Genomic DNA, 10,374 nt, shown 5'->3' with positions numbered 1-10,374 from the left:
ATCTTGAGGCGGGTGTTATTGAAGCATTGGATGTACTTCTGGAGGGTCTCCCCTGGCTGTTGCTTGATACGGCGGGCGGTCGCCCGCGGCCGGCGGGCGGTCATGAGTGCCCTGGAAGTTGGAGACGAAGCGGTCGCGCATCTCGTCCCAGGAGGAGATCGAGCCGTGCTGTAGGTTCAGGAGCCAGGAGTGGGCCCCGTCCTTGAGAGCCATGGGAAACCATTTTCCATGACTTTGTTGTCGCCGTTGGCTGCTTTGATGCTCAACTCGTAGAGCTCCAAGAACTCCGTGGGGTCGGCAGTGCCGTCGTAGCGAGGAGGCAGATCCGACTTGAACTTGCCTGGCCAGGCGACGCTGCGCAACTCGGGGGTGAAGGCGCGGCAGCCGGACGTAGTTATTGGGGCCCGCTTCAGAGGTGGAGCTTGGTCTTGATGAGGTCCGCGCGGCGCCACCTTGGGCGGTGCGTGGTCTCGACGAGGCGGTGCAGGGAGCGCGGGTGCAGCTCCTCGCGGCTGAGGGATTTCTTGGCAGCTTCTCTCTTTGCGCGCGGGCACCGGACGTGGCGGATCACACCGCGGGGCCGTGCGCCTTGGTGCCAAGGCGCCGTCCTTGGGCTGGGGTGGTGGAGGCGCGCCCCGGGCCTCGTCGCCCGTGGCCGGCTGAGGGTGAGGCAGAGAGACAGATAGCGCCGGGGAGCCCCCTGCGGCTCGGAGGAGCTCGGCGATGTAGTCGAGCCATTCCTCGTAGAGGTCATCGACTGGGTGGTAGCGCAGGAGTTCGTTTACGGCGAGGAGTGTGGCCCGCGCCTCCATGGGAGCGTGGCGTGCATGGGGCGAAGAACCGGCCGGGGTCAGCGATGGAGCGGCGGTGCGGTCGTCCTGCCGTACCGAAGGATGCAACGAAGACGCTTGCTGCTCATTCCCCACCAGGCCGGTTGCAGTGTTGGCGGTGGGAGGCGGAGAACGACGAGGTGGCCTGCCGATGGGGGCCGTCTGAGCAACGCGGGCGGTGAGGGCAGCCTGACGCTCAGCTCGAGCACGGCGAGCGTCCGCCATGGAGACGGTCGGGCGACGGAAGGACGAACTAATGGAAGGGAAGCTACAGCGCACCCCTACCTGGGGCGCCAAATGTCGGATGTGGGGTTCCGGCAGACCCTTAAGGTTCGAACACTGGGGTGCGCGCAAAGTATTTTCCTCCCACCGGTCTACGCCCTAGCTCTCTAAGATCTCACAGACGAACTCGACGAACTCGCAACACAGAAAGACACAAGATTTATACTGGTTCGGGCCACTGTTGTGGTGTAATACCCTACTCCAGTGTGGTGGTGGTGGATTGCCTCTAAGGCTGATGATGAACCATACAATGGGAAGAACAACCTCCTGAGGTTGAGGTGTTCTTGTGCTTGGCTAACTTGTGTGTGTGTGGATGATCTTCAGGCCCTCCTTTCTCTCTCTATCTCTCTGTCATCCTCTCCTTATCTGTCGTCCTCTCCCGCTCTATCGTCCTCTCCTACCTATGGTGGTGGCTAGTCCTACTTATAGAGGCCCTGGTCCTCTTCCCAAATATTAAGCAGGAAGGGAGCCAACAATGGCGGGCAAGTTTGAAGGGGGACAACTAGTACAAGCTATCCTGACAAAGGCGGTCTCCGCCTGTGAAAGGCTCAGCTAGTGACGCCGTCTTGGGCTCCATGATGACCTCCGTCTTGCCGTCCTTCTAGTCTTCATTTTGTTGCACCAAAATGGCAACCTTTGCCTGATGCCTAGGTACTCCTCGCCTGTGCTAGTCTCCTTAGCACCAAAGAGGAAACAAGGACGCTGCGCGCGCTGGCGCCCGCTTGGTGTCGATCGTCATGGCTCGCGTCACGAGAGCCTCGTGAGGTTTGCCTTGCCTTGATATCTCCGCTCCTCGTGAGCCTTCCCGACTAGGCCACTCCAAAGGAGGTCTTGTGTCGTTCGCCTCGCAAGGCTTGGCCCCTCGCGAGGGTCTTGGATGCCTTGTTGATGAAGATGGGCCGTACAGCCTGCTGGCTTAGCCATGTAGCGGGCCGCAGGCAGGAAAGTCTGGGGACCCCCGTTCCCAGAACACCGACACCTCCCACCGCCATAACCCTAGCCGCCACCACCGCATCTATGGAGATCTCCATATCTAGCCGGGGAAAATCATCTCCCATCCGCTCATTCTCTCCAGCATCCTGATCTTCCCCCTTGGGTAGTCATCTTGATGGCGGTTCATGCGTCTATCACCTTGGGTCTGGATTTTTCCTCTGACATGGGTATGTCACAGGAGATCTGGCGCACCATGAATCGCACGGTGCACCCCACTGATGATTCGGGTCATTTCACCATGGTGGCATATTTTTCAAGGCATAGCTTTCGCCTGACTGAGGACAATGTTGCACTTGCGCTTGAGGTGGCAATTGGAGGATATTGTTCATCTCTCAAGGTATCATGTTTACGTGATCGTGTCTTCTCATTTAATGTTTCATGCAAAGCAGTGGGTTTTTTCATTCTGAATCAACGGAACTATGTTTGCCCCCAGTTTAAATGCTATTTTCACCTCTGGGGTTTTGGGGGTCCGGATTGGGTTAGAGAGTTTGCATCTTGGCAAAAGAATGTCATGAAGAATGGACCTTAGTTAGTCCATCCAAGCGTAGAGCTCGTTTGGGAATGGCCGCTGTGATGCATGCACCTGCTAAATCATCTTTGCGTTCTAAGGATGCTTCTCATCCTCGCAAGAGTTTGCGTTTTGCTACGTTTCTCAATTATGATGCATGTCATGGTTATCATTACAATGCTTCACCTGAGGACATCTCCATAGTTCAACAAGATGCTGGTTATACCATTGATCCTCAAGAGTTACTGAGTGCAACTCTTGGGGTTAATGAGACTGATGTTAGCTCGCCGCCGACAACTTTGTTGCCGGAGGTAACTCCGGTCATTCGGTTTGGGTCTATCTCGCCTAAACCCCGCCATCCACGGGATACACCCAATCATGATCGGGCCGGTGTAATCCTTTCCCCGGATATCTCTCCAGTTATGGTTTGTTTGGAAGGATCGTCTCAAAATCCGTTAATTTCTATCAGATGATGATACTGTGTCTGAGGATGATGGGCCCTCTACACCACCTGCCTCTATGGTTGGGTGTCAGCTTGTAACAGAAACTCCTACGTCACCTATTAGATCACCTTTGGAGGTGGTACGTGACTTACAGGGTTTGGATGAGCTAGTTGAAGAACTTGCCGCACAAGTTTGGGACTACTCGCATTGCCTGGGTATGGGTCATAGTTTGGACAAGTTCACGAATGACACACGTTGTCGTAGGTGTTTCCGGCTTGGTCACGTTAAAAAAGGGTGTACACGGTCACCACCCGAATTAAAAGTTTGGATTCCCAAGGGTAGAACCCCAACTACCGACCTCGAGTCTCGCGCCATCAAGGAAAACCCTCCCGACGCTTCAAGCTCCCAAACAGTGCAAAGATCCTCTGCCACACCCACGGATTCCCCTCCTCTGCAGACAGCCGACCCCTCCTCGCCATCGCCGCCACCTGTTCCACCACCTCACCCAGCCATGGCCAACTATGAGCTTGATCCGCGGTGTTTTCTCCCGGCCGGCCATGACATCGTCGATGCTGGCCCGCACCGGGTGCCTCGCACCTACTACACGCTGACAAGAGCTCCGCCCCGACGCCATGAATCCTACATGGTTGGGGTTGTCGAGCCACTCCCACCGCCTGAAGATGGGCCTCATCTTCGTCAGCAAGTCCTGATTTCATCCTCGACGAGCTCCAGCTTCAGGTACTGTCCACTCAAACATGGTATCCGGGTGTTGGTCTCTATCAGATGCAAGATCCAGTAGTGTGTAGTGCGCTTGTCAATCATCCGCCATGGCCGCTTGGTCTTAATCAGCATGGCGAGGAAATTTTTCTGAGGTTTATCAATCATGATGATGGCATAGGGCTCTGCAAGGTCATCGTACTGGTTGTCTTATGTTTGTTGGTGTCCCGCTTGATTACCGCAACACTGAAAATTTGTCAGAGATTGTTGGCACTTTCGGCCAATTCCATTATTGGAATGAGGAGGATGATCGTTTGGTCCGTTCTGTGGTTTATGCATCCTTTCCTGACAATGTTTTAGTGCCAAGAGATGTAGTTTTTCGGCAGTTTGCAACTGTAGGAGGTGCCATTGTTTCCTGGACAGCTTCACGCAACATCTTGACTACGGCATTTGCAGAGCAGCTGCCCTAGGATGAGGATGTAATGCCTTTTGACGGCAATCCCCACCCTATGCCAGGAAATTTGCAACCTGTTGAGCAGTTCTGGGATCTTCCGCCTTACCCAGCTCTGGGGTGGAATGACGTTCCTCAGCCCCTTGACCCTGATGAACCACTCCAGCAGCCGCAGGACCATGAAGAGGGATGGGGACAACCTGCACATGATCAGCAAGATGAACAAGACCAACTCATGCAGCAGATTCCACAAGATCAGCATTCTATGGTTTTAAACCCCTCCCTGGGCTCCAATGAATCTTCTCAACAAAACCATGCGGTTGATGGGCCGGTTTTGGGCCCTGTGGATGAGCCCATCTTTGGGCCTCAAGTACAGCCACCGCTGCATGTTCAGGATGACATCAATGAACCTCTTGCCCAACCTGTTTTTGGGCCTATTCAGCCATTCAAGCAGCCAGAGTTGTTGCAGCCTCAGTTGGTGGATGTGCAACCACAGGGTTTTATTCAGGAAGAGCAGGTGCAACCCATCGATGGAAATGACATTCAGGCAGAAAATGAGATTCAGGAAGATTTGCCACTGCAGTTTGTGGAACCTCAAGAGGAAAACTAGTTAGCAATTGTTCCATATCAGCCTCCTCTCCAGCCTCCACTCTTTGTTGGAGCTGCCAGAGTGACATTTGGACCTGTTTTGCCGCCGGATATGATCTGGCAGAGATCTTTTGTATCCCTTATGCCCACCTTTCTGACAGGAGCCATACCACGGCAATTGCACCTTGGTTTTGAGGACATTCAATCTCCTCTCAAGAGATCTTGTTCTCAGGCTTTTGAGAGTTTGGGACTCTTCCAATGGCCTATGATGCAGCGCACAGAACCTCAGTTGGCCTTACCACCTCCTCCTAAACCTGTTGCTCGACAGTTAACTTTTGAGGATGTGGTTTCTAATAATTGTGCACCTCTCCAACCTTCAGTACCTGCCAGCATGAGTTTTTCATCCCCTGCACAATGCAAGAAGAAGCACAGGAAAATTGCATCTCCAAGACCAGATTCCTCGAATCGCAGGATGACCAGGAGTGTTGCCAAGCTCCAGGGTTTCAAACCATCTTCGGCCATTCCTGTGAAGCCCAAATCTCCGCATCAGCCGAGAGCTAAGAAGCCTAGGGTCAGCCCTGCCTTTGAAGTGCCCCAAGATGCAGTAATTGGAGTTCCCCCACCTACCCCAATATCTGTCATGCAAACACTTGGCGCTTCGCTAGGCATTTCAAAGGAGAAGCTATCGGTGGAGCAGCTTATGGCTGCTCCCAAATCCTCTACAACGCCACAAGTCCCTGATGTTGAGTGATAACTTTTACTCCATTATAGGGAGGCAGGTCCCTTGTACTGCCAAGACTATGCTTTTGCATGTTTTTCTTCAGACTTCCTTCCTGGCACTGAATGTTACTTTTGGTCCGATGCTCTATTCTATGGCTACTGGTTATTATCTTTTGCAATGCTATTATGTAGTATTGTGTGTGTGTGTGCCTCCATGATTTTAAGTTTTACAAATGAGTATATATTATAATAAGGATTGGAAGGTTCTGTGCTGGAATGTTAGAGGCTTAAATTCAGACATTTGTCAGAGGGCTGTTAGAGCCAAAATTGAACAGAGTCAGTGCTCTGTTATCTGTTTGCAAGAAACGAAATGTGACTACTTTGATCAGCGCTCCATTAGAAAATTCTGCCCTAAGAGGTTTGATAACTTTGCTTACTCCCCTTCTGTGCGAGCTTCGGGAGGGATTTTAGTTCTGGGGCGCTCATCTGCACTTATGGGTCCTCTGGTTGAGGTTCAGAGCTATGGTATCATAGTTAATTTTTCTTCTGTGCACAATAATCAAAAGTGGACTTTGGTTAATGTCTATGGACCTTGCCAAGGACAACCAAGAGATGATTTTGTCCATTGGTTATATCACATAAACATACCCCAGGATGAATTATGGTTATTTCTTGGTGATTTCAACTTCATACGATCTATTGAAAACAGAAATGAACTCGGAGGAGATGCCAATGACATGTTCATTTTCAATGAGATAATTGGTCACTTGGGTTTGATTGAACTACCGTTGAAAGGGCGCCAATATACCTGGTCAAACATGCAAGAGAACCCACTGCTTGAGCAACTTGATTGGTTTTTTACCACAGTTAATTGGACCGTGGAGTTCCCTAACACTTTGGTTTATCCCTTGGGAAAGACTAGCTCTGATAATGTGCCCTGTGTTGTCTCTATTTCAACATCCATCCCCAAAGCTAAAGTGTTTCGCTTTGAGAATTATTGGGTTGATATGCCAGGTTTTTTCGTTTGTGTTCAACAGTCATGTTCTGCTCCTACCAATAAGACGAATGCAGTTGCGGTTTTGACAGAGAAATTAAAATGTTTGAGATATGATCTTAAACGATGGCACACAGGAATCTCTAGGTTAAAATTATTAATGCAAGCTTGCAATGCTGTTATTCTGGCCTTTGACAACTTGGAAGATCAGAGATCCCTGACCAGGCCTGAGTTTAACTTCAGAAAATTAGTTAAGCTCCATCTTGAGGATCTACTTCATTTATAGTATGTTTATTGGAAGCAGAGATGTACAATGACGTGGATTAAAGTGGGAGAGGAAAACTCCAAATTTTTTCAGGATATGGCAACAAAAAGATTCCGAAGAAATTCGATTTCTAGCATTCTGACTGGGGATGGTCTGACTGTGTCCACACATAGTGAAATGGCTGGATTACTGTGGGCCTCTTACAGGGACATAATGGGAATTGCAGAGGGAATTGACATGCAGTTTGATTTGGGAGAACTTATTCAGCCTGTACCAGGTCTACATGACTTATCTGGGCCTTTCACTGATGAGGAAATTAATGAAGTTCTGAAGGGACTTCCTTTGGACAGAGCTCCTGGGCCTGATGGATTTACTGGAATGTTTGTTAGGAGGTGCTGACACATTATAAAACATGATTTTTGCAGTCTTTTCTCTAACTTTTTCCATGGCAAGATCTCTCTTGAGAGTATTAATGGTTCTCTGGTTACTCTAGTCCCAAAAGTCCTATCACCTGAGGGGCCAAATGATTTCAGGCCAATTTCTCTAACAAATACCTGTCTAAAGTTTTTAACTAAACTTCTAGCTAACAGGCTGCAAATGGTTATACTCACATGTATCCATAAAAACCAGTATGGCTTCCTCAAATCTAGATCCATCCAGGACTGTATTGCCTGGAGTCTGGAATACATTCATCAATGCCACCAATCCAAGAGACCAATTCTTATACTCAAATTGGATTTTGCAAAGGCTTTTGACACTATGGAACATGACCTGATTTTATTGATGTTAAAACGCAAAGGTTTTGATGATAAATGGATATCTTGGGTTAAGGAGCTTCTGTCATCTGGATCATCTTCTATCATGCTAAATGGAGTGCCACGGAAGCAGTTTAACTGCAAGAGAGGAGTTAGACAGGGAGATCCACTCTCTCATTTGCTGTTTGTCATTACTGCTGATTTATTACAAACTATGATAAACAAAATGCTCTCTCATGGCCTGCTAGCCTTACCCATTCCATCCAATGACACTGATTTCCCAATTGTCCAATATGCTGATGATACTTTGCTGATTGTGCAAGCTGATGAGACTCAACTTCTGTCTCTCAGGGATATGTTGGTTGCTTTCCATAAATCCACTGGCTTGAAAGTAAATTTCCACAAGTCATCTATTCTACCCATCAATGTGTCACCTGAAGAAACAACCAGACTTGTAGCAGTTTTTGGGTGTCAAGTGGGAACACTGCCCTTCACATATCTTGGGCTTCCTGTTGGAACTACTAAGCCTAGGATTGTAGATCTTGTCCCTGTTGTTGACAGGGTGGAAAGTAGATTGTCTGCTGCTTCCTCCCTCCTATCACAAGGAGCAAGGTTACAATTGCTGCAATCAGTTCTATCATCCATGCTAATTTATTTTTTGTGCAATCTCAGTCTGCCTGCTGCAATTATCAAACAACTTGAGACAATTATGAGGCAGTGTTTGTGGAGAGGAAATTCTGACACCCCAAAGCAGTCCCTAGCAGCTTGGCCTATGGTTTGCAAACCTAAAGACAAGGGGGGCATGGGTATCATTAACTTGGCTATTTAGAACAGGGCTTTGCTCTCTAAGCATCTCCACAAATTCTACAACAAGGCAGATATTCCATGGGTCTCCCTAATTTGGGATACATACTATAATGGTTTAGTTCCACATGCAACAGTTCAATGTGGATCCTTTTGGTGGAGAGACATCATGAAAATTAATGATGTTTATAGAGAAAATTCAACTATTGTAATTAATTCAGGTGACACTGCGCTCTTCTGGCATGATTCATGGACCCTCAATGCTTGCTCCAACCCAGTTAAAGCGAGATTTCCATGCCTATTCTCCTTTACTCTGGATGATAAGATCTCAGTCAGAGATTTCATTCAAGACTTGGACCTTGAAGCTCAATTTCAACTCCCACTATCTCCTAAGGCAATTGATGAATTGCAAATCTTGTAGTTAGACATCCAAGGATTGGATAGAGATCCTAATGTACCTGATTCCTGGTCCTGGACCCCTGGGAAAGGGGTTTATTCTGCCAAGAGTTACTATGTACTCATGCATTCCTCTTTGCCTGATGATGATCCTGGCAAATGGATCTGGAAAAGAAAATGCACAATGAAAATCAAAGTTTTTGCCTGGCTCATGTTAAAGGACAGATTAAACACTAGAGATATGCTTCTCAGAAGGCATTGGAGATCTGAGGATGATGATAATCTCTGCCCTTTGTGTGTTGCATAGCTGCATGAAGATATAGATCATCTCTTCTTTAAGTGCAATTTCAGCACCAGAGTTTGGACTATCTGCAAATATATTGGCAAGCTGGTTTCTCCAACAGGGAATGCATACTGTTATCTCAAAGAGGTTTTTCATCATCCTTTCGTTTTTGAAGTAGTGTTCCTGGCTGCATGGTGCATTTGGAAAACCAGAAATGACATAATCTTTCGACACACCAGGCCTACCTTTGGAGCATGGAAGGCGAAGTTCGTTCATGAGATAACTCTTCGCTCTCAGAGAATGAAGGTTGTTGTGAAGCCCCTTCTGTTGCAATGGATCAATCCACTACCTTGACTTTTCTTGGTAGTTATGATAATTCTTCGCTGGATGTATTATTTCTGGTTGTATATAGCTGCATGTTGTATGTAAATAGGTAAGTTATAGTTAGACTTAGCCTAGCCTTTTATTTCCTGTACTTATTCTGTTATTATTTGTACTAGACCTTTCTTTTGGTGGAGTTCTGAATAAAGGACTGTGGGGATTTTGCCTCACAGTATTCAGTCAAAAAAATAGCACCATGATCTTCATGATAGAGAGTCTCCTATGTTGTCACTTTCATATACTAGTGGGAATCTTTCATTATAGAACTTGACTTGTATATTCCAATGATGGGCTTCCTCAAAATGCCCTAGGTCTTCGTGAGCAAGCGAGTTGGATGCACACCACTTAGTTTCTTTTTGAGCTTTCATACACTTATAGCTCTAGTGCATCCGTTGCATGGCAATCCATACTCCCTCACAATGATATCTATTGATGGGCATCTCCATAGCCCATTGATATGCCTAGTTGACGTGCGACCATCTTCTCCTTTTTGTCTTCTCCACAACTACCATTCTATTCCACCTATAGTGCTATGTCCATGGCTCATGCTCATGTATTGCGTGAACATTGAAAAAGTTTGAGAACATCAAAAGTATGAAACAATTGCTTGGCTTGTCATCGGGGTTGTGCATGATTTGAATATTTTGTGTGAAGAAGATGGAGCATAGACAGACTATATGATTTTCTAGGGATAGCTTTCTTTGTCCATGTTATTTTGAGAAGACATGATTACTTTGTTAGTATGCTTGAAGTATTATTATTTTTATGTCAATATTAAAATTTTTTCTTGAATCTTCTGGATCTTAATATTCTTGCCACAATAAAGAGAATTACATGGATAAATATGTTAGGTAGCATTCCACATCAAAAATTCTATTTTTGTCATTTACCTACTCGAGGACGAGCAGGAATTAAGCTTGGGGATGCTTGATATGTCTCCAACATTTCAATAATTTTTGATTGT

This window comes from Triticum urartu, chromosome 6 (genome assembly GCF_003073215.2).
Source record: "Triticum urartu cultivar G1812 chromosome 6, Tu2.1, whole genome shotgun sequence".
NCBI lineage: Eukaryota > Viridiplantae > Streptophyta > Magnoliopsida > Poales > Poaceae > Triticum > Triticum urartu.
Note: the sequence above shows the minus strand (reverse complement) of the source record.